At 39.3% G+C, this 25,595-nt stretch overlaps 1 pseudogene; it reads left to right on the top strand.

Annotated features, from left to right (window-relative positions):
• Window positions 1–17,999: 17,999 nt before the first annotated feature.
• On the top strand, window positions 18,000–21,701 carry LOC136132267 (ADP-ribosylation factor-related protein 1-like; annotated as a pseudogene).
• The last annotated feature ends 3,894 nt before the right edge of the window (window positions 21,702–25,595 follow it).

The following is a 25,595-nucleotide window of genomic DNA, read 5'->3' as shown; positions in this document are numbered from 1 at the left end:
GAACCATTTTTAGAATCAACTCTGTATTATTTGTTTCCAGTTTTATTGAAGTATGATCGAGAAATAAAAATTTAAGGTGTACAACACGCTTGATAAATGCATACACCGTGAAATGATTACCATAGTCATTAATTAACACAATCACAAACATATCCATCATCTCAAATAGTTACCTTTTTAAATTTTTTTTGTGGTGAGAACACTTGAAATCTACAAATTTCAAGTATACAATACACAAATATAGTCAGCATTCTGTACATTAGGCCTCCAGAACTTACTCATCTTATAAGGGAAAGTTTGCACCATTTGATCAATATGCCCCTTTTCCCCCGACCCCCCAATTTCTGGTAACCATCATTCTATTCTCTATTATAATGAGTTCAAGTTTTCTTTTTCTTTATTCCACATGTAACTGAGATTATGTGATATTTTTATTTCTGTATCTGGCTTATTTTACTTAAAATAATGTCCTCCAGCTTCATCCATGTTATCGCTAATGGCAGGATTTCCTTCTTTTTTTAAGGCTGAATCATATTCCACCCACCATATATATCACATTTTCTTTATCTTTATCTGCATCCACTAATACACACTTACATTGTTTCCATATCTTGTCTACTGTGAATAATGAGTGGAAGTACAGATATCTCTTCAAGATCCTGTTTTCATTTCCTCTGGCTATATATGCAGAGTTGAGATTGCTGGACCATGTGGTAGTTCTATTTTTAATTTTTTGAGGAACCTCTATATTATTTTCCATAATGTGCCAATTTCCATTTCCACCAACAATATACAGGGTTCCCTTTTCTCCACATCCTCAGCAGGACTTGTTATCTTTTGACTTTTTGATAGTAGTTGTCCTAACAGGTTTGAGGTGATATCTCATTGTGGTCTTGATTTGCATTTTCTGGTGATTAGCAATGCTGAGTATATATGTTCATTTACTTACTGGCCATTTGTATGTCTTCTCAGGAAAAATGACTATTTAGGTCCTTTGCCCATTTTTTAGTTGGGTTGTTTGGTTTTGCTTTAGTTATGAGTTGTCTGAGTTTCTTATATATTTTGGATATCAACCCTTATCCAATATACAGTTTGCAAATATTTTCTCCCATTCTGTAGGTTCCATTTTCATTTTTGTTGATGGTTTCCTTTGGTATGTGGAAACGTTTTAGTTTAACATACTCCCACCTATTTATTTTTTGCTTATGTTTTTGGTATCAGATCCAAAAAAAAATCATTGTCAAGACCAATATCAAGGAGCTTTTTCCCTATGTTTTCTTCTAGGAATTTTACGGTTTTAGGCCTTATGTTTTAATCTTTAATTCATTTTGAGTTTGAGGGTTTTTTGTAAGTGTCCAATTTAATTTTTTTGCATGTGGCCATCCACTTTTCCCAATACCATTTATTGAAGAGACTAACCTTTTCCCATTGTGCATTCTTGGCTCCTCTGTCAAAAATTAGTTGACTGTATATGTGTGGGTTAATTTCTGGGTTCTCTATTCTGTTGCATTGTTCTGTGCCTGTTTTTCTATAAAAAGTACTATACTGTTTTGATTACTATGCCTTTGTAATGTCATTTGAAATCAGGAGGTGTAATGTCTCCAGCTTTGCTCTTCTTGCTCAAGATTGCTTTTGCTACTTGGGTTGTTTTGTAGTTCCACACAAATTTTAATATTGTTTTTACTATTTCTGTAAAAAATGTCATTGGAATTTTTATGGGGATTGCACTGAATTTGTAGACTGCATTGGGTAGAATGGACATTTTAACAATATTAATTCTTCTAATCCATGAAGATATCTTTTCATTTACATGTGTCTTTGATTTCTTTCATCAATGTTTTATAGTATTCAGTGTACACGTCTTTCAATTCCTTGGTTAATTTTTTTCCCTCAACATTCTATTCTCAACTCTATATTATTTTAATTTTACATATATTGAAGTCCCAATATAACAGTACATTACTGATGGATCCATCTTTTGCCCTATTTATAGAAAATGTACTTTTAGAAGAACCACAGAAAAACCTTTTAAAGCTTTTGTTGGGGTGTTGAATGGGGCTTAGTATTCCTCCCCTTTAGGAACAAACAAAACTGAAAGCAAACATAGGAAGCAAAGTGATGATGGCAGTATGTTATCTATTTGTTGTTTGTTTGGTACAGCTGGGGTAGAGAACAGATCGGCTAAATTAGAGTCTCCAACTACCTTCCTCCAAGTCCAGAGTTTGGAATTGACAGTTGAGAGAGTTTAAGTTCCAGATTCTAAACTTTAGAAAATTCACAACCTCCTTCACAAGCCATACTTTCTGGCTTATCTCTAGAAAACAGGTCTTGGGCTCTGACCTGGTTGTGCTTACTAATTAAAGCAGGGCAAAGAAAGATAAAGTAGCCCACCTGGGGGCAGGGGAGAAAGAGAGAGAGAGAGAGAGAAAGAAAGAGTGAACCACACATGAACCTTTATGCCAATCTTACCAGAAAAGGATTTTTTCCTGTGGGAGAAGCAAGTAAGGAAGATGAATGGGCAAACTTTTTTCCAGCATTTAAGTTCCTATTTTTATGGAAATGGGCAGAGTCAGAAAATTAGCTTTATATTTGTTTAATTTAAAAATTATTTCATATTTTGAAACCTAGAGAAAGTGTTAGAAAGAATTTCTATTTTTTTAACATTACAATCAAATTCTTTTATTGGAAAAAAAAATAAACCTAGGGAAAGAGTTAGAAGGATGACCAAAGTTAGAACCATATCCTCTCTGTGGAAAACTTAAATGTTGAAAAAAATAAGATAAAGAGAGCAAGAAAAATAAAATGAATGAAGTTCATTCATTTCGGTGGTTAACAACACTAAGACAAGACAGTTAATTACTCCCTGCTGCACTGTTAGATCCTAAATCTGATAATTCCACCTTCTAGTAGTCAGTGAGCTCTCTAATATGCTTAAAATAAATTTCCTTTTCACTTAAACCAGATTCAATTTCTGTTGCTTGCAGCCAAGGACCTTAAATAACATACTACCAGGCAATTGTTTCAGATTGCCCCAAAGCACAAGATAGAGACCATTAAGTTGTTGGACCAGTCAAAACATCTAGGCTCAGGTTCACTGATAAGAAATTGAGACTCTCCGGCCAGAACTAGAATCCAAGAGTTTGATTCTGTAAAATCACTGGGTTTGAAATCTAGTCCATAAAGTCCAGGAAATAGAAATAGACAGAAGTAAATGACCAAAAAAATTTTAAAGAGTTTTATTTCTAAAGAAAACAAAGCCTGACAAATGACAAAGTACTGGATTACTCAAACTCTAAAATAATCCGAAATCTCACAAACTATAAAATAAGGTTTACAAAAGTGCGATGGTCTCCAAATCCTCCCAAAGCTATCTGAGATGTGGTCTGGAAGTCAGTCAAGAGAGCAGAATGGAGTTGGTCCTCCAGTTATACTTTGGGACTGCAACACACAGTAGCTGCTTCTGGTACCAACCTCTGTGTCATCTAGAGTCCTTTGGTTGCAAGTAACACTTATGAATGCTAATTAAAGCAATATGGAGGAATGTATTAGAGGAATAATGTACACAGAATTGACAGGATGCTAAAAGCAAGACAGGAACCAGGGCAGAAGAATCTGGAATGTATGAGCATTCTACCTAGTCTTTCACATTAGTCCCCCAGATCGGCAGTTCTAAGTGCTTCCTTGTGCCAAAGCTCCTCAGGATGATCATCGTTTAACATCCTTTTGATCTATCTGCCAAGCCCTTGCTCTTGGAATGATTAGCTGGGGTGCCTCCCAGCCATAACTGTATTGTATGATCACTTTCTGGACCATAGTTGATTGAGGAGGGAACAACATCTGTCCTCAAGGGATGAGACAAGCTGGGCCAATCAGATTCTTTGCCCCAGAATTTTAGATTTTGGACTAAAGGCATGCTGGAAATTGGGAATTAAGTGTCTTTAAAGATAGAACTTTTGCAGAACTAGCCACAAACTCCTGCTTCTGAGATCTGCCTTTCCTGGTTTCCACATTTCAAAGGCCTAATGGTTTTTAACATTTCCTTGGATTATATGGGGTATCATAATATGCTTCTAATACATTTCTCCTTTCTGCTGAAGTTAGCATGACTCACCTTATCTCATTAATATCTGAGAGAACCTTGACCACTAGGCTGTTAAAGTTCTCACTCCAAAGTTCAGTGGTGGTTGTTAAGAATCATGCATGACTTGACTAAACTTAGAAGTCATTCTCTATTGGCCATTTTCTTAGACAGACCTTAATGGCAGTATAGACAGTGTCTTATCATTAAATCCAAACTGGCGCTTAAGACTCCAAAGGACAGACTCCCACCATTAACAGTAAATTAATAAAGCCATGACACATTCCCTATGATTAGCATTTTAATCCTAAAGAAAGAGAAGGATTATCAACCTGACTGCTGGTAATGGCAATCCTTTTTGTTAAAGAAATTCTTATCTAAACTGTGTCTGGCTACTTGAATTGGCTACTTGAAGGAAGAAAACCCTGAGACTATATATATATAAAACACTTGTGATAACTATGGCCCTCAAAAGTCTTATGTAGAAGGTACTATTCTGCAAAGAGCTGTACATTTGATCACAGAGGCTGATGCTAAGAATTACTATCTACATAAGGGCACAGGAGCAGCCCAGGTCTTCTCCTCTCCTGAAGGGAAGAAGGGTGCCATGAAAGGCCCCTCCCCCTCATGCCCACACACCAGCAAAGGAGACCAACGTAAATATAAACTTTGTAAAGGTAAATATAAACCTTGAGTCTTCAGAATGCTCAATTTGTGAACCTGGTATGCCTACAAAGGGGTGTGGAGCTCTAAAATCTTGATGTGGTTAAACTCAGGTTGGACCAGATTCAGTATTTCCTGCTGTGTTAGCTGAAAGTAACAGCAACCAATTCTAGTTAGATTAATCTGAAGAGTAAAATTATTATAAGCTTTCAGAATTGTTTAATGGCAAGCTTGCAGCTGGGGATCAGGTAAAAACTGGAACCACAAATCAAAAAGCCATCTGGAACTTAAAGTGTTCTCTCTCCATCTTTCATTTTTATTTTCTCTGCATGTCACAAAAGAGTTTAAGTAACCCTCTCATGTTCACTCAGCTAGTTTGTAGTAGAGGTGGAAGTGAAATCCAAATCTTTTGACTTCTGGTTTTGAGCAATTTTCTACTTCACTTTACTCTCTGTTTTGAGAGCAACTATAATCAGCTATGCAAATCTAATGTCTTCCATGTTTTACAATTGGTAAATTGCACTGAATGAATACATATCAAATGAGGTTGAATAGTTTCATGAAGGTCCACATATTTTCTTCCTCCTTCCTGTCTGCCTCTTTTCCAACACAGTGTAGTAGGTGGTACCATTGACCATGAAGTCATTTAGTTCCCGTACTGCACCTCACCAGGCAGACCCTAAGCAAGTCATTTAAACTCTGCAAGTCTTGGCTTTCTCATCTTTAAAACTCTGTATCACTCACAGAGTATTGCCATAAGAGTGAAATGACATATCACACACACCCACAGTACACCAAGCACATGGTGAAGCTTTTGATGGTTCTAGAACTATTAGTATCTCCATTCCCGTGTCAGCTCTCCAAACAGCTCTGCCATCTCATCTCCAGTTCTAAACACAAACACCATGGCCTTGAGCATTCTCAAAGTAGGGGTATTTATATTGATGAAAACAATCTTTTCGTGTTTTTATGGAGGAAGAAGTGAGGTGAACAGATGAATTGACACTCATTTGTGACCTATTCCACGTGTCAAGGTCTGGTTTCCCAAAGAGAACGGCCAGTACTTCTGGGCAGCTGTCAAACCTCCTTGATTTACACAAATGCAGTAACACCTGCTGAATTAACCTGTGGCATCCGTCAAAACCCACCTCTGCCAAAAACAAATCTTTCTCCTCCTGGCATGCTGAATAAGAGACAGAGAGGCATTAAACATTTACTGAGACACTTCAAGATAGTCTCGGGTAACAGGAAGTGTTGTGAGACTTACTTGGCATACTTTAAGTACATATAAGACAGCGGGAGACACACAAGGAATGTTCCTGAGGTTTTTTCTTTCAATCAGCTTCCTCTGTGGCTTTTACACTATAATTTATTTTTAAAGAGGCATCATAGTTTTCTGGGTGCCATAATAAAATCTAAAATAAATGTTTTCACCCAGATAAGCACTATTAAAAGGAAAGGATACTGAATTCATTTAAATACATTTGCAAAAGACTGATTTTCCCAAGGGAGGGAACACATCCTATTTCTTTAATTAGTTTTGCCTATCAACTGACAATTTCCTACAGAAAAGAAGCAAAACAGCCTGCCTTTCCTGACAGCAAAGAGCTATAATGCTAGAATGAAAACGGACTTGTCACTTTCCTTATCTGTTCTAATGCCTGAGTTACTAGGAGTCAGAAATGAAATAACCCCCACTCTAGTGAACACAGTTGCTAAGAATATATTAAACTGAAAGTTAAATTCAAAGTCAACTTCTTCTAGTTTTTGAAGATCAGTGTATGCAGCCTTAACTCTAAGCAACAGGCATGATGAGTTTTACAAAATTAGAGAAAATATAGTCATATTTTCTTCATTTTTCCAATACTTTTCTACTCTTTTCTAAAGCCCAGCACCTGCCACCATGGCTGCTAACAGCAGGGTATCTGGGTGATACATAAACACCTGATTAAGCCCTCCACAACCCTTGCACTAAGCCTAGGTCACCAGCCCCAAATCTTTCAGTCTTAGCACAGTTCCTCTTTGGACGCTGTGGTTTCTTCCTTGTCACTGAACTTGGTTCAGGTCTTCATGAATTGGTCCTCTGCCAAAAGCAATGATTTCTCTTGAAGAGTGGTGATCGTTATACAACATTGTGAAGGTATTCAATGGACAGCATTATGAAATGTGCACTTAAAATTGATTAAAAATGGTAAATGTTACATTGTGTATATTTTACTGCAAAAAAAGTAATTATCTCTAACTTTTATTTCTAGGCAGCAGAGGGGGCTTGCTTCCCAGAGGGTCCTGGCCTTTTTTTTTCCAACAGGTCCACCATCTCTATACTTTTGCATGCCAAAGGCAAAGGCTTTTTGTCCTAATCACAGGTATACAAAATAAAACTGTGACTTTATACCCTTTCCCTTCTCCTTCAAAAGATGGAATGTAATTTCCCCTTGAATGTATAGGGGCTCTCGAAACCAGCTGAATATGGGAGGTACCATGCTGTATAAATTGTGAGGATAGATGCCTAAAGGCATTTCACCTTCTTTCTTGCTTGCTCAAACTCTCATGCTGGTTCCCTCGCCTACCACATAGGCAGTCCAACTACCCTGAAGCCACCATGCTGTAAGGAAGCCCAAACCAACCCACATAGGGAGACCAATAAAGAAGCCCTAAGACCACAGGAAGACAGAGGGATGCAGCTCTCACCTTCTCCGGCTTCAGTCACTGACTGCAGCTGCATGTGGCTCTGAATCAGAACTACACACTCAAGCCCTTCCCAAATTTACCACAGCAGGGAATAAAATTATTGTTGCTGACCCATAAGTTGTAATGCAGCAATAGAGAACTAGAACAGAATTTAATACCCAAAAGTGGGTACCATAATAAAAACCAAAAATATGTGACACTGGATTTGAGACCAGGCAGAAGCTGGAAGAGCCTTGAAGAGACTTATTTAGGAAAGCCTAAAAGGCCTGGAGAAAATTTTAGTAAGGTTTTAAAAGACCTCAAGGAAGCTGTCTGTGGAAGCTTGAAGGAAAGTAAGGAAAATATTATTAGAAGGTTAAGGAAAGGAGATCCTTTTACATAGTGACAGAAAATTGAACAAAGCTGTCATCTGAAGTAACATGGAAAACAGAAAATGTACCTGATGAACTTGGTGATCTAACTAAGGAAACTTCCAGGCCGCACGTTGAGAGCGCTGCCTGGTTTCTCTGAGCTGCCTATGGTAAAATGAGAGAAGAGATGAACTGAAAAACAATTATTTAGGTTTTGAATTGGATTTGAAGAGTATGCAAAGGCCCTCAAAACAGTCCTTTCAGCTATCAAAAGCCTCTCAAAATAAGGAGGGGTCCCAAGCCAAAGATCAAATCCAACATGTGACTACGGAGTATCAGAAAAACATAAGGCAGGGCCTCTTGGCACCTTTTGGACAGACAAAAAGGCTGAAAAATACCTTAAGGGCATGCCTTTCAGTTAAACAAAAGGATTTCTGTGAACCTTAAGAGCACTGTCCCTCATCAACCTCACAGGTAAACTGAAGGTAGAAAAGGGCTAACCTTGAAGAGATCTGTGGGTGTGGCTTTTGCCCAATGAAATAGATCAGAGTTAATACACCGGAAGCCTATAATGTTTTAAAAGAATTGTGCTTGAGAATATTGAAAATTAAAAGAGTGCTTTGGACTTTTAATTTCCAAAGACCAAAAGCAGGATGAGAAAACTAATCAAGTGCAAATACAGGCTCCAGGCTCATCTTGTATATTTCCTGCCCCAATCCTACAATCAGTCATTTCTCCAAGGAGTCCTAGTTCCTTTTATTGCAGGATGGTACTAGAAGCCAAGATCTGAGTACTAGGTGTACTCATTGCCTCTGAGATGTCATTGTTTCTAGGCTTATTCAGATGACAGGGCAAAGAAATATGTCTATGTGTATAGAATCCTTCATGTACATGCATATTTATAAATATTTCTTTATATATCTGTATTTCTATTAAGCTAAACATGAGTTCATAGTGATGTCTTCAATGCTAATCTATTACTGCATGGATCATTCTGGCTTCCTCCCCTTGCTTATTTCTAACCTCCCACACCAACAGTGAGAGACTGGTTTTTACAACCACCATCCATTTAGTGTTTTCCCATGGGGGTACGGGATATAATTCTGACACTGCTATACATGTATACTGGTATTGAATTCATTAAGTAAATGGACGACTAATTTTAGGACTGGGGCAGGAACTATACAGGATGAGCCTGGAGTATTTCGTTGTGCCAGAAAGGAAGTACTCAAACACAACAGAACACAAACACACACACACACACACACACGTGCGCGCACACACACACACACACACACACACACACACACACACACACTGATAGGGTATTTCAAAGGGACACAGAAACCAAATGAAAGAATCTCAATGGCCAAATCTAGAAATGATTTGAAAAAGAACATCGGATTATAACCCAAAGTAAAAAATAAATATTCATGAGTCCATACTGATATGAACAAATGTTTGAATAAATAAATAAATGAAGGAAAAGACAAATATCTTATTCAGAACAACTGCAAATAATTTATGTAGATATATTCCCCCCTCCCCCAGGAGGTAGAGCATAATTCCCCAAGCTTTGTGTCGTGTTTATAATGACCTCCTTCCAAAAAGTACACTTTGGAAAGGGGGAAAAGTTAACTCTACAGTTGAGAAACCTAACACTACCTTAACTAGATAATCAAAGTCACCAGTGATGTCATGTGATCACACGTACCCTTGATATGATGAAATACTAATAGCACTTCACCTCTAGAGTTTTCTTCCCCAAACCTATAGCTCTAGTCTAACAATGAGAAGAACATCAGACAAACCACAATTGAGGGACATTCTACAAAATATCTGACCAATACCCCTCAAAACTGTCAAGGTCATTAGAAACGGGGTAAGTCTGAGAAACTGTCACAGCTAAGAGGAGCCTAAGAAGATGTCACAAGTAAATGTAATACAGTATCCTTGATGGGATTCTGGCACAGTAAAATAACATTAGGAAACAACTAATAAAATCTGAATAATTTCTACAGTTTAGTTAATAATTGTGTATCAATATTGATTTGTTAATTGTGACAAATGTACATAAGATGCAAGATGTTAATAACGGGAAATTGGACATACATAACAATTTTCTGTATGATCTTTATGATCTTTCTGTAAATCTAAAACTATTCTAAAATAAAAAGTTTATTTAAAAGAAAAGGGGGGGTTTCCCTGGTGGCGCAGTGGTTGAGAGTCTGCCTGCCGATGCAGGGAACACGGGTTCGTGCCCCTAAAAAATGAGTATCCTGGGTCTCAGGTGTGAGAGAAGAATGACAGGACTGAGAGAAGGAAGAAGCATAGAAAGAACTAAGTTCTTTGTGAAGCTGGGCTTTTATCTTCTAAGAACCCAGATTCTGATATCATATTTATGTGAGTAACTACACATTTTTATTTTTAACTGAAAGAATGATTCACCTTCCACAGTTGAAGAAAGATCTGGTGTTGTGGGTTGTAATATGGGAAAGAAAAGGATATTAAAAGAAACAAACAAACAAAAAAAACCATGCTGGGCAGAATCTAAAAACAACCTGAGGTAGCAAACGAAGTTTGGTGGGGACCAGTGGGAAGAACAAAGTTGATAGAGTATTCAGGAAGGGATTTTTAAGATGTGGTGTGTTAGAAGTCTAATTGGATATAAAAGGTGGTGTCACCTCAGTCAAGAATCCCTGTGTTACCTGTGATCCTCAGAGGATTATTCTTGTGTGGATGGCTGGAAGCCCCTACCGTCTGCAGGGCAAAGCGGGTGATATACCTGGCAGTCCCTTTGAGATTTTGTATATTTCTGAGCAGGGGACACAGAGGCCCAGTTCATGAGTGAATGTCTCAGAAGACTCCCAAGAAAGAGTCTGGGCATCTTTGGTTAACTGGGTGATTCACCTAGTTACTGTCCAAGGTCAAGGATGCCACATCCACATCATCAATTACATGGGTAATTAAGAATTGCATTTAGATTAGAAACCCAGATACCTGTAACTGAGGAGACGCAAAATCAACAAAATAGAAATATAATGAGATCAGAAATAAAAAGCAGAATGTGGTAACCAAGTAAAGCCCATGACCCCAGCAGTGGAGGTACAGTGAAGCAGAGGGGAGATTGTAATTTTTGTTCAGGGGTTATTAAGAAGAAACACCTAAAAACAAATCACTGCAAAGAGGATTTATTATGTTTTCTTCTGGTTATTACTCACTCTCTAGAAGCCCCTGAAGGTCGTATCTACATCATTTCCCACAGGGTTTTAATGGGGTGGATATGGAGGTGAAATTTTGGTCCCCAAATTTGACAACCTAGGAATGGAAGGGATTCTAGAGACAAACTTTCATTTTATTTCCTTTCTCAGAAAACCCCATGTCTCATTTCATAAATTAAAAACTTGGCATGATATATTTAATTGTAATTTCTTCCTCGGCCCATGTAAAGTTCAATCTGAAACAATTTCAGAGTGTTTCATTTTAATGACTGAAATGTGTATTCAATTCCTATAAAAATCCAAAGCTCCATTCCGAATGCAGTTGACATTCTCCAGCACATCATTTAAATTTCTTCTAGTAATTTTCTGCCTTCTGTGAGACAGTGATATTACGTTGCCTCAAGGCATTTTGCATATTTTGTTGATTTTAACATTTAAAGTCCTGGTGGTTTTTACTCTCTCATTATGTCCCTGTTCATGTCCCATATTTTTCTCTACTCTTCTCTAAGAAGCAGTGAGGAAGTTGAAATAATTTGTGCAAGTTTAAACAGCAATTTCTCAGAGATGGGGACAGAAGAAGGTTTGAGATAGAAGCAGCAATGAACATATCAAGAGTCAAGGAAGTTTGTTCTGGTTATGATGGCTATGAAATAACTGAATTCTTCTACCTACCATGTGGAAGTCTTCAAAATAAAATGGAACCTGAGGTCTAGAATGACTTTCAGCATTTAGGGAATGAAAAAAATTATAAAACCACTACATTATTTGAAATTTCTTAGGCAAAAGAATAGGAGAGACATGGCGGAAAACGGTAGAGTACTCCAAGTCTCTGACTTTTCAAAAGTAAACTCTTAAGTGGAGAAGAAACACTTGAATGAAAATTGGAGAGAAGAATAAGCCAATCTGATCAAAAGACAATGCCAAGAGCCATTATGCCTATTAAAAATTTCCAAATACCTCCATTCCAATGTATTAGTATGAAAAGGAAGAACCTGTGTCATATCTAACATATGTATATATTGTATCTTGTACCTATATATTTTCCATTGTAATATCTAGAACATGTCACATGTTCCCAGGTACTTGTAAACTTTAGTAGTATTCTTTGTAAATATTTTTATTTTTAATCTTTACCCCTCATTTCTTCTCATCCATTTGTTTTCTTTGGCTTAGATCTTTTTCATTTATCCATCCATTAATCCACCTATCTAACACTTACTGAGAAACTCCAGCGTGGTAGATTAAAGATGGCCACACATTCTTTGACACTTTTCAAATTGAGATCTGGTGAGGTGGCGGGGGCTGTCTATTTTCCTTCCTTTTGAATCTAGATGGGCTCTGCAAAAGCTCTGACCAATTAGAATAATTGACTGGGCAGAATTAATGTTGTTCCTTTTTTGAGCCAGGCCTTAAAAAACTGGTAGCTTCTACTTCTTATTTTCTGAAATGCCTGTCCTGGGGGGAAGTCAGTCACCTTGTGAGAAGGTTAATGCCCCTGAGTATCACTGTATGAGGAAGCCCAGGCTAACCACACACAGAGGCCATGTGGGAGAGATGGCCGACGGGCTCTAGTGACAGACACGTGAGTGAGGAAGCTTTTTGATGACTCCAGCCACAGGCCACCTGACTGCAACCACATGAATGACCCTAAGAAACAACCAACCACTGAGTCTGTCAACACCCAGAAAAAAGATACATTGTTATTTTAAGCAACTAAGTTTTGGAATGGGTTATCATGTAGCAATAGATAACCAGAACAGCCATATCCAATGTAGAATGCTGGGAGGCTACAGAGAAAAGTAAAACAAGAATCTCTTTCTCAAGGAAAAAGTAGAAAAGTTTTAATTAACATCATGAGAAGTAGTTTAAAAGTGACTAATTCTACAGGAACATAGAGGAATAAAGGATTAATTATAGCTAGGGTCAGGTTTTGTAAATGTTCATTGCTGAAGTAAAAGAGAGGTGATTGAACTGTGTGAATTATTTATTTTCTCTGAGACGCAGTTTCCTTATTTATAAATCTTGTAAGGATTAAGTAGATTAATCATGTAAAATGCTTAAAATATGGTCTGGCTCATAGTAAATGATCAATATATGTCAGCTGCTGTTATTATTTTATTATTATCATCATCATCAACAACAGCAGCAGTAGCAGTGACAAGCATCTCCATCCCAAGATGTAACTGAAAAGACCAATAACTCTGCCAAGTTAGTTCTGCAGGCCCTTGGTGGTAAAGGAGTCCATAGTTATGCTTCTGCCTCTCACACTCATGTTCTTTTGAGCATCTTTGATCCTCAACAGCCATCAAATATTTGTATTGCTCTAGTTACACTAGTCTGTCTAAAATCATTGTTTCTAAATGATGTATAGAGGAAAGACACTATGGCATAATGTTTAATCCTGTTTTGCACATAAACTGGCTGTGTGACTTTCTGTGCTTCATATGTCTTATCCTTAAAACAAAAAAAATTGTTTATCTACCCCAAGAGGTTGTAGTGAGGATGAAATGGGTTAATATATACATGTGGAGTCCTTAGCACATAGTGTTGAATAAATGTTTTGTTGTTATTATTATTATTACTATTACCGCCACTGGCAAGTGAAAATAATACAGTCCCCACTATATGCTAGCCATTTTTATATATCACTAATGAGCCATTCAACAACATCTGACCATAATTGTTACCATTTCTATGAGAAAACTGAGGTTCAGAGACAAATTATTTTCCCACTGTCACCTAGCAAGATACTGATAAAATCACACTTTAATCCACATCTAGTTGATTCCAAATCTCTTTCCTCTTCTACTATGTCATTCCTTCTTGAAAAAATTATAATATTTATCATAAACAGAAATTAACACACATTCTCACTTTGTTAAGGTTGCCAGATTTAGCAAGTAAAAATAAAAAATATTCATTGTTTACCTGAAATTCAAATTTAACTGGGTGACATAATTATCTGACAATCCAGTGTCTTTATATATTTTGTATATAGCTGTTAAACCTGAAACATTTTTTCTTTTTTGCTAACCCTTGAAAATCAGAGATCTAGCCTTTTGACACTTGTGTCTTAATTTGTTAGATGAAGTTTAGTTGAGGGAAGGAACACATTTTTGTATTAGATATATCCTACCCTTAGACCTAGAGATTATTACCCAAACAGATAGAAAGTGCTCCTTGGAGAAAGGGACTTTGTCTAACTCGAGTTTGGGTCTCCCAACACTATATATAACATATATGGGCTCTCAAAAAAATGTCCATGGAATCAAAACAGCAGTCAAGGGTTCTTAGGATTCCTTCAGAGGGAAGACGTGTGCAGTCAGAAAATGTTTAACAAATGGTGTGCACAGCAAACATGAAGCAGCAGGAACTTTGTGTAGCTGTTTGGCAAGTTAGAAATTGATAATAATCTTTCTTCTAATACAACCAGAAGAAACTTCAAATCCACTTATCCAAGCCTTAGAGGTAAATATTGTGACTACTCCCTTATTCATCATGAAGCTCTAAACAGACAGACTTGACCGATACTAGCATATCTGGAATATTATATACTATGGCCAAAGTCTGATTCAAAGTTGTATTATAGGAAAGTTTCTTCACCATCATCATCACGATCATCATCATCATCGTCATCGTCATCATTATCACGTTATACCTATTTGCACACTGCATCATCTTCAGGATTACATTCAGTGAGAAAATCATAAAACTAAGGAAACCTTTTGGAGAGAGAAAGGGAAGGCCTGACTAAGGTTTAGTTACAGGGAAGGACAATGGAGGACCTAAAATAAAACTACCACAAGAGACAGAAGCAGTGGATTGGAATAGAGGAAAAGGAGAAAATAAAATGTTTGATCTCTGAGCTGAAAAAACTGGAAGGAGATCTGATGCAGAGTAGACTGACACTCTGGGGAAGTGAATGCATCTCAAAAACTGTAGCCCTGACAGCCCTGGCCAGTTTTTGCATGGAGATCTCTTGACACAGTATCTCCGGAGGAGTGGGGTTTATCCCCTCTGCCCAGGCCAGGAATCTGCACTAGCAGCCATCAGCATGGCAAGAAGAGTGGAGTAATCCAACTACATCTCTGTGGACTTGACCATCAATGATGATACTTAGTTACTGTGGACAATTCTTCTGTTTTACGTGATCTTGTGTAATTTACTTAACATCTCTGTGCCTCTATTTTCTCACCTGTGAAATGAAGTTAATAAGAGTACCTATTATTATTATTTTTTTTGTGTGTGGTATGTGGGCCTCTCACTGTTGTGGCCTCTCCCGTTGCGGAGCACAGGCTCCGGACGCGCAGGCTCAGCGGCCATGGCTCACGGGCCCAGCCACTCCGCGGCATGTGGGATCTTCCCGGACCGGGGCACGAACCCGTGTCCCCTGCATCGGCAGGCAGACTCTCAACCACTGTGCCACCAGGGAAGCCCCAATAGTACCTATTATTAACTACATGTCTGTTATATATGCTAAGCTTAAAAGCAATGTAATAAATTCTTACTGTTAATATTACCTATTTTTCACTGTAAACACCGTATTATCAGTGACAACACTTTATTGTAACAAAAGAAGCTGTAGCTTTGGGAATCCAAAACAGTTTTGGCTTTGAACTTCTCTGACACTACACTGAGGGAACGAGAGGGAGCTTCCCTCTGTGAAGGCCTATCTACCTTGGACAACAGCAGAAAGCACTCAAGCCTTCCAGTCCACCCCTATAATTCTCAGGCCTACAGGTCCACCAGCGTGCCAGAAGTACCATAAAAAACCAATAACATGGTGGGTGCAGACCATTCTCCAATCTCAGGGCATACACTGGGGGCCAGTAACAGCTCTGAGATCTCAGACTGAACAGCACTGGCAAACCTGGCCAATGCTAAACACACAAGATTCCTGAACATGGAAGGGGAAGAGGGAGCCTCTGACAAGGGCAGGCATCTGTTTGACCTTTATGCTTTGGTCACCACCTCAAAGTAAGCTAATCTTCACCCAATTAGGTGCAGAAAATACAGACATACCTCGGAGATACTGTGGGTTCAGTTCCAGACTACCACAATAAAGCAAATGTCACAATAAAGGGAATCACACCAATTGTTGGGTTTCCCAGTGTATACAAGAGTCACGTTTACACTATGCTGTAGTCTGTTAAGTGTGCAGTAGCATTACACCTAAAAACAGTGTACATGCCTTAATTAAAAATGCTAACCATCACCTGAGCCTTCAGCAGGCTGTAAACTTTTTGCTGGTGGAGGGTCTTGCCTCGATGTCTATGGCTGCTGACAGATCAGGGTGGTGGCTGCTGAGGGCTGGGATGGCTGCGGTAATTTCTTAAAATAAGACACCAGTGAAGTTTGCCATATCTATGGACTCTTCCTCTCATGAACAGTTTCTCTGTAGCATGCAATGCCATTTGATAACATCTGACCCATAATAAAACTTTCAAAACTGGAGTCACTCCTCTCATACCCTGCTGCTGCTCTATTAAGTAAGTTTATGAAATGTTACAAATCCTTTGTTGCCATTTCAACAATCTTCACAGCACCTTCACCAGGAGTAGATTCCATCTCAAGAAACCACTTTCTTTGTTCATCCATAAAAAGCAATTCTTCATCCATTCAAGTTTTATCATGAGATTGCAAGCAACTCAATTGCATCTTAAGGTTCCACTTCTAATTCCAATTCTCTTGCTATTTCCACTTCATCTGAGGTTATTTCCTCCAGTGAAGTCTTGAACCCCTCCAAGTCACTCATGAGGGTTAGATCAACTTCTTCCCAACTCCTGTTATTGCTGATATTTTGACCTTTTCCCATGAATCACGGATTTTCTTAATGACATCTAGAATGGTGAATTCTTCCCAGGTTTTTAATTTACTTTACCCCAGTCCATCAGAGTAATTACTATCTATGGCAGCTATAGTCTTATGAAATATATTGTTAAATCATGAGACTTGAAAATCAAAATCACTCCTTAATCCGTGGGCTGTAGAATGGATATTGTGTTAGCGGGCATGGAAACATTATTCTCATTACACACCTTCATCAGAGCTCTTGGGTGACCAGGTGCATCATCAATGAGCAGTAACATTTTGGAAGGAATCTCTCCTCTGAGCAATAGGTCTCCACAGTGGGTTTCAAATATGTAGTAATCATGAGGTAAGCGGATGTGCTGTCATCCAGGCTTTGTTGTTCCATTTATAGAGCACAGGCAGAGTAGACTGAGCATAATTCTGAAGGGCCCTAGGATTTTTCAGAACGGTAAGTGAGCACTGGGTTCAATTTAAAGTCCCCAGGTGCATTAGGCCCTAACAAGGGAGTCAGTCTGTCCTTTGATGCTTTTAGGCCAGGAATTACTGTCTCCTCTCTAGCTATAAAAACCCTAGATGGCATCTTCTTCCAATATAAGGCTGTTTTCGCTACATTGAAAATCTGTTATTTGGTGTAGCCATTCACACAGTAAAGCATGCTTTAAATTTTTAGCAACTTAAATATGGTTGGGGTTAGAAGTTTGATAACAGCATCATGTAATATTTGCTCTTTTAAAAAAATCACGGAACAATTCTCTACCCTTTGAGTAGACCTTGGTTAAATTGCAAGTAATTTATTTGGAAAAATAAAAAACCAAAAGAACAAAAATAATTCTATATTTGTCTTTCGACATTTTCTTCCTCCTGATGATTTATCTTAGTTTTGTTTTGATGACTCGCCACTTCTTTGAGTGTTGTGACCTTAAGGCAACTACTTTACTGTTTTTTGCTTTTTTGTTTTTAGAAAAATCCAATCTCTTGGTTAAAGTACATTCACAGTGGATTATTTTCTTCTTTTCCCCATCAGTTCTCAATACAAATGCAGTACATTTCATAAAATGACAGCACACACTGCTCTTTTCAACACTTTCAGAAATACATTTAGTGGTGTTTGTGGATGACAAAATGATGTCAATGCATTTATCCGTCTGCCTTTCTACTGAACTGTAGATCAATGCAGGGCATTTGATGTATACCATGTATTATAAGTGCTGTCCTCAACACTTCTGAAAATGGGTTATACCAAAAGCTTTAAGCATGAATTCACGACACTCTATTTAGAATTGGAAATCCACAAATTTCAGACTAGCTTATTCTATATTGATTCTCCTGTGGAAGAGATATAATGTTTAGAGACTACGTTGGCCAGAATTTTCTCTCTTAAAAAACAAGCAAACGAATCAAATAGCAAAAATCATTTTTTGTTTCAGAGAAACCCTTACAAGTGTTCCTAAGAACAAATAAATAAGACTCATCAAATAGGACTTCTATTTCTACTTCTGTTTATGACGTGTGATATATACATGCATGTATATGTATATATACATACATATAGACATGTGTCTATATGTATGTCTATATGTATGTATGTATATACCACACACACACATACAATTTTGAAGGTGCTGGAGAACTGCTAAAGCACAGAACTTGAGGAGCCAGGTCCTACAGCCACCACATAAGCAGTCCAACCGCCCTGAGGCCAGCATGCTGTAAGAAGCCCAAACTAGACCACATGCAGAATCCATATGGAGGTACTCAAGACTACATGAAGAGAGAGGCCCCAAGATTACATGAAGAGCCAGTGCCCAGCTGTTGCAGCTTCCACTGTTCTTGCTTCACATCACTGACTGCAACTTCATGCAATACCCTGAGTTGAACCTTTTCAAATTTTTTACCCACAGAAACTGTGAGAGAGAACAAAATGATGATTGTTGTTTCAAGCCACAAAAAGAAAAAAAAAAAAAGGAGATGGAAAACATACTTCCTTCAGGGAATCTGCCAATTTCTGGAACACAGTGAGAGACCAAGGTTCTGGAAAATGGGTCTAGTCAGGGGGTAACTGAACAGAGGCAGAGAACCCACAGAGAACTTCTGAAAATATCAAGGTGCTGAAGAGACAGAACTCGGAGTTCAAGACTGCCATGCAGCCAATATTCAAAACTAACAGGTAGGTTTTACATTTTATCAGCTGCTGTTTTCACATAACATGCACAAAAATGGCTAAATGGAAAAAGACTGATCATAGCAAGTATTGGTGAGCATGTGGAGTGACTCAAACTCTCATATGTTTAAAGTGTTACAGACACTTGCACGTCTATTTGGCATTCAATACCTACTAGTGACAAACGTGTATATTCCACTCCTAGATATAAACTTGGATATACACTTAGCAGAAACAACTACATACGTTCATGAAAAGGCATGTACACTAGTGCATAGCAGCACTCTCCTTAATAAAGTAAAAAAGGAAACAATTCAAAGGTTCATCACAGCAGAATGGATGAATAAATGATCTTACATTCATACAATGAAATGCTATGCAATAATGAGAGTGAATGAACTCCTTCTACATGTAATAGCACAGTTTAATCTTACAAACATTATGTTGATTGAAATAAAGCCAAACACAAAAGAATTCCTTCTTTATGATTTCATTTATATAAAGCTCAAAAATAGGTAAAACTAATCTATACTGTGAGAAGTTAGGATAATGATTACCTTAGAAAGCATAGTGACTGGAAGTGGTCATTAGTGGGGTTCTGGGATGCTGCCAATGTTCTATTTCTTGATCAGGTTGCTGGTTATATGGGTATTTTCTCTTGGTGAAAATTTATTGAGCTGTACACTTATGATTTGTGCATATCTCTAATAAGCTATATGTCAATAATTATTCTTTTAAAAATAAGATCTTGCTCCTATACTTTCATTGGTTTTCATTCTGGGAACCCTCCAGGTTTTCAGTGAAGAGCTATGAACTATCCCATCCTGGCTCTGGCAGGTGGAGGAAAAGTCATCATTTTGAAATACATCTGGAGCATTCTCTATAACAAAGGCCTGCTCTCCAGGGAAAAAGACTCTACCAGCAACTTACCCTAGGTAGAAGGAAGGGTCTTCCCCCAACTCCAGCTCCCTCTAGCCTTCCTGTCTCACCTAAGGGGGGAATGGAGAAAGCAAAGAAACACTTATGAAAGTCAAAACCCAGGGACACAGGCCCACTAAATGACTGACTTTTTTTTTTTTTTTTTTTTTTGCGATACGCAGGCCTCTCACTGTTGTGGCCTCTCCCGTTGTGGAGCACATGCTCCAGACGCGCAGGCTCAACGGCCATGGCTCATGGGCCTAGCCACTCCGCGGCATGTGGGATCTTCCTGGACCAGGGCACGAACCCGCGTCCCCTGCATCGGCAGGCAGACTCTCAACCACTGTGCCACGAGGGAAGCCCATGACTGACTTTTAATCATAAGATTATAGATCACTTTTCCACCCACACACCCTACTACCACGCCAACAGGACTCCAGTATAATAACAATAGATAACACTGAAAGAGCTGCAAGGTGCAGACTTTGTCTAAGGAGGAATTCTTAGGGAAGCTTCCAAAAACAGGGAGACAAAAACAAGTACACTCCAGGAATCTGAAGCCAGTGGCACCTACGGCTAGAGCAAACATTAAACACAGCCCAACTTCTAGCCAGATTAACATAGAACCTCACACTAAGGGCCTGTTTATAATTCCTATTACCTCATGCCTGACCTTAAACAAAAAAAAAAATCACAAGACAAGCTAAAAGGCAAGAAAAAGGAAGATTTCCAGGCTAGACCAATATATATTTTTAATATACAGTATAAACTCTCTCCTGAACAACTGAATTAATCTACTCAATTCAAGGTAATTTTTTCTTCATTGGGCAAAAGGCTTAGTTATCTGTTTGAGTTATAAATAGTATCAAACTTTTGGAGATTGTAATACTGAATTTAATTAACACATTTTCCGCTAACATGCTGAATAACATTCTTTACCTCAGATCTCTGTTCAAATGCCACCTCATCCGTGAGTCCTTACATCACTTAAATAGCAGCACTTCTTCGCACTCCTGATCCGCTCCCCGTTTATTTTTCTTCATAGCACTAATCTTTCTCTGACACATTATAAATCTTATTCGATTGTTTATTATTTCCCTCCCCCCGCTATAACATAAGCTTCACGACGGCTGATTTGTTCATTACCTCTCCCCAAAGTTCCTATGGCAATTAAGTGGTAAATATATGTTAAGTAAATGAATAAATATACACTCCATCAACATTTATTTATAGTGAAATAAAGATACCAGGTTATACGATGGTGGCTCACACTGATTGAATTCTTACCGTGTACTCAGAACTGTGCTTGGGACGGCCCACGTGCCGTCAGGCGCAGGGTCTGTGCGTCAGGCACGCGGTGGCTCCAGTGGCCCGGGGTGGGTGCAGGATGTCAGACCTGTACAAGGTCATGCTTCTGAAGGACCAGCACTGCATCCTGATCCTGGGTCTGGACAATGCCGTGAGGACTACTGTCCTGGAGCGGTCAAAAACCCGGTTTCATAAGAACTCCAAGGGGAGGAGTCTGTCCAAAATCACCGCCACCGTGGGTCTAAACATCGGCACTGTGGACGTTGGAAAGGCTCGCCTCCTGCTGTGCGGCTTAGCCGGGGGGCAGGAAGAGCTGCAGTCTTTGTGGTACAAGGACCAAGCAGAGGGCCACGGTGTCCTCTATGTCATGGGCTCCACGGAGGAGAGACTGTCCCAGTACAAGCGTTGGAGAAGATGGTCACGAGCGAGGCGCTGGGCGGCGTCCCCATCCTGGGGCTGGCCAGCAAGCAGGACGTCGAGACTTGCCTCGGGATCCGTGACATCCAAACTGCGTTCAGGGACTGCACCTCCAAGATCGGGAGCGCGGGACAGCCTGACCCAGGCCTGCACGGCCCTCACAGGCAAGGGGCTGCGCGAGAGCGTCGGTGAAGTGCGTCGTGCGGAACGTGCGCCGGCCGCCGGGCGGCAGGACGTCACGCAAGCGCAGCCGCGCCCTCTGGCGCCCACCGCTCATCCCCAGAGCCGCACGAGCTCCTACCCGGCCCGCGCCACCCATCCTGGGGCCTGGGGTTGCTTTGCCTTTTGGTTTTTCCGTTTGCTTTGTTTAAAAAAAAAAAAAAAAGTGTGTTAAACAGCTATAGCTTTTACATGGATTACCTTATTTAATTTCACAACAACTATGTAGGTACTATTATCTTATCCCTTTTGCAAATGAGAAAGCCAAAGAACAAAGAGCTAAATTATCCACCGTACCCCAGAGATAAATTGAATTTTTTTTTATCTTTTAGAATTTTGTCTAAATTACCAACCTTATACGTCACAAATTATAGGAACCCACTCAGCCTAAAGAAGGGCCAATATACACAACTCTGAGGGACTTTTTTGAAGGTATGTCAAACAATCCTGCCATCATCAGACCATCACCCACATCCAGAGAAGACCAGAAGTTTGGAAAGGGTTTCTTGGAAGTAAAAATTGTTGTCTTTTCAGATAGTCATTACTAGGTTGAAGAAAAGGGCTGTGGCTTTTCCCATCTTCCTTTCTTCTTTCTACATCCCTCTTCTCCTCAAGAGCTGGGCTGCCCAAGAGAAGAATCCAGAGATGCTCATCTCACTCCCATATTTGCTAAGCGTCAGAAACTCATAGACCCTCCCAAGCTCACTGCACCAAGCTGGGGTGCAGTGAGAGAATTCTCAGTAGCTTAACCTGTGTCCTCTGGAGTTTGGGAGCATACACAGACATAGAATCATATATCTACCTCGTATCTGGATAATGCTGAAGTTCAGTGAAGCAGCCCCTTAATACAGGGCCTGAAGGTAGGGAGCCATAAACAGTCACAACTCCCAACAGTTTGCCATGACAGAGCCAGGATGAATCTATGTTGAAGGTCCCCATTTATGAAGGTGGATGGCTGGTACAGTGGAAGCTCAAAAGTTAGAGACTGTGGAATAAACCCACCAGGTGTAGGGTCTGAGTTGGGCATGACAGGATGTCAGCCAGAGAGGACATCGTCGATATCATTAAACCATGCAGTGCGGAAATCCCCACAACTCCGCCAAAGAATGAAATGCAGCACAAGCTGGCATTTGGATGTCTGTCCCAGAGCAGGCAACCTATCAACAGTAGCCAAGAGAAAATAAAACTGCAGGACTGGGCTCCCCTGGTGGCGCAGTGGTTGGGAGTCCGCCTGCCGATGTAAGAGCCGCGGGTTCGTGCCCCGATCCAGGAGGATCCCACGTGCCGCGGAGCGGCTGGGCCCGTGGGCCATGGCTGCTGGGCCTGCGCGTCCGGAGCCTGTGCTCCGCAATGGGAGGGGCCACGGCAGTGAGAGGCCCGCGTACCGCAAAAAAAAAAAAAAAAAAAAAAAAATTGCAGGACCAAAGAAGTAAAAAGTAAATTAAAAGCTTACACTTTGGTTCTAATCTCTCTTCTCCTTCACCGTGCTGCTTCGGATTTCTTTCATGTCAGGTAAGAGGGAGGAGGAATAAATGAATAGGTCCTCCACTAATTCAAGACGACAAGCCCCAGGTCAGTGTGAGTTAGGATAGGGAAGGGAGTTGCTTTTAAAAACTGGATTAAGTTGTAAGTCATGTTGTAGTCTGATGTGGAACTTATAACACATGAACTCCTTTTAATTGAAAGTTCTCAGGAAGCTATGACAGCTGTCTGCCCTTCTTCATCAAGGCATGAAGACTAGATCAAACCAAACAGGTTGAAAGCAATAGTGAAGAAAAATTAAACTTTCCTGCTTGTACCCTACCAAGATTGGATTATTCTGTAAACATGTTACAATGATAGCACTCGTACTTTATCTAGCCTTAATATATCCAAAAATAAATAATTAAAAAGGAATATCACATAATCCTCATGATCTCTAAAAACACTGAAATATGGCAAAATCTGGACTAAGAATCCATTTCCTATTTTGGTACCAAGGGTCTAGATTTGTAGTGTCAGTCCTGGCATAAATGGGTTATTTTTGACACAGATTCCACAGTTAATCTCAGTGAACCAGTTTGCATCTGCCCCAACAGCAATATGCGGAATCCGAAATATGCAGTAAAGACTAACATGACACAATAGAGAAGACACAGTGTATCTGATCTGCTAAAATACCATAAGATTATCAGGATTATGTATGAAGGGATAGCAAAACACCTACTTAGACAACAAAATAATAACCACAATCATTGATTGAGTGATGTCAGTCACCATACAAAGTACTTTTCTTAGCTCCTTTAATCCTATCAACCCATGAGGCAGGTTCATTACCTTTCCCATATATTTAAATATGAGGAAACTGAGGCGTAGGGAAACTTAAAAACTTGTTTGTCATCCAGCTATTAGGTGGCAGATAGGACTTGAAACCAAACATTTAGGATGCAGTCTATGCCTCCTCTAATTTTTATGTAAAAGAGATGTCTCAAGTGGCAAAATGGAAATACTTAAAATTCTTTAAAAGTGGTTATGAAATTATAAGAGAGTTCCCCTGTGTTTCTTTAAGAACCAGAACTCCTAGTGTCAGAGGTATCAGTTTTGAAAAATTTCCTCTGCCCAAAGTTGATTAGAGCATTATTATAAAATCCTCAGTGCTTGTCTTTTCTGGGTCTTCAAACCTGGTATGGTGGGCAGGGATTTCTTCAAAGTCAAATTTAGCTGGAGGGGAAATATAAATCATTAAAGGTGGACTGGCCCCAAAGGCTTAGTGCTTCTGTTCTTTTATCTTTCCACTTCTTGTAATACAAATATTATAAGATTACAAATTTCTGCATGTTTTCCTTTTTTTAAAAGCCTAAATATATATTGATTTCATATCTTGATTATTACTTTAGTAACTTTTAGTAACTTTAGTAACTATTTTCACGCTTTTGATTATTACTTCAGTTGAAATAAATGTTAAGGGCTCAAAACTAATGCATTCATTCTCTTAGCTACTAGGAGTGTTGCTGCCAATGGCTCTCAGCTGAGTTCATCTCTAGAAGCATCCTTGGTTGAAAGAAATAGCCTTAGTCAATATTAAAACACTTCCTTGAGGGCTGCTTGAATTTAATGAGTAGTCAAAGTTGTGGTAAAAATTTCTTGGTCCTCCTGACTCAACTGAGACAATTCTGAAGGGCTATCCCAGTTTCAGAAACCTCCATAGGATCAGGTGAGGCCTCTGTTACAAATAATCACAGTTCAGTTTCATCCTCTGCCCTATTTTGCCTTCCTCATCCCTCATTTGTGTTGTTCGCCAGTAAAAGCACTCCCCAATAAACCTGCATGCAGATGCTAGAGTCTTAGAATCTCTTTACTGTGGAATTTAACCTGAGAGATTTGGTACTAGGAGTATACCTAGGAAGCAAACTCAGAAATGTGATTTTGGATCCAGATCCACTGCTGGCTATGTGGCAATAAGGACCCTATCATTTGCAGTGCAATTCTTCGAATATTTACCAATGGTGAACTGGAATGAGATACTGGTGAAATAGTGCAGACTGCCATGTCACCCATTACCATTGCACCAACACTCTTCTCTCATCAAGTAGCAATAGCTAAGTGAGAAGTGACCATGTAAAATTGGAGGAGGAAAGGCCAAGCTAAATTCATAAACTGGTTGACTCAGCCTATGGGTATAGGCTGAAAATAGACAGCTATTTCACTACAGTCCCACTTAGTGGTGGCCCTGAAAGACAGTGGCTAGAGAAAATTATAGCACTCAGTAAAGCTTTGGG

Source organism: Phocoena phocoena, chromosome 12 (assembly GCF_963924675.1).
Source record: "Phocoena phocoena chromosome 12, mPhoPho1.1, whole genome shotgun sequence".
Lineage (NCBI taxonomy): Eukaryota > Metazoa > Chordata > Mammalia > Artiodactyla > Phocoenidae > Phocoena > Phocoena phocoena.
Note: the sequence above shows the minus strand (reverse complement) of the source record. Positions and strands in the feature narration are given on the sequence as shown.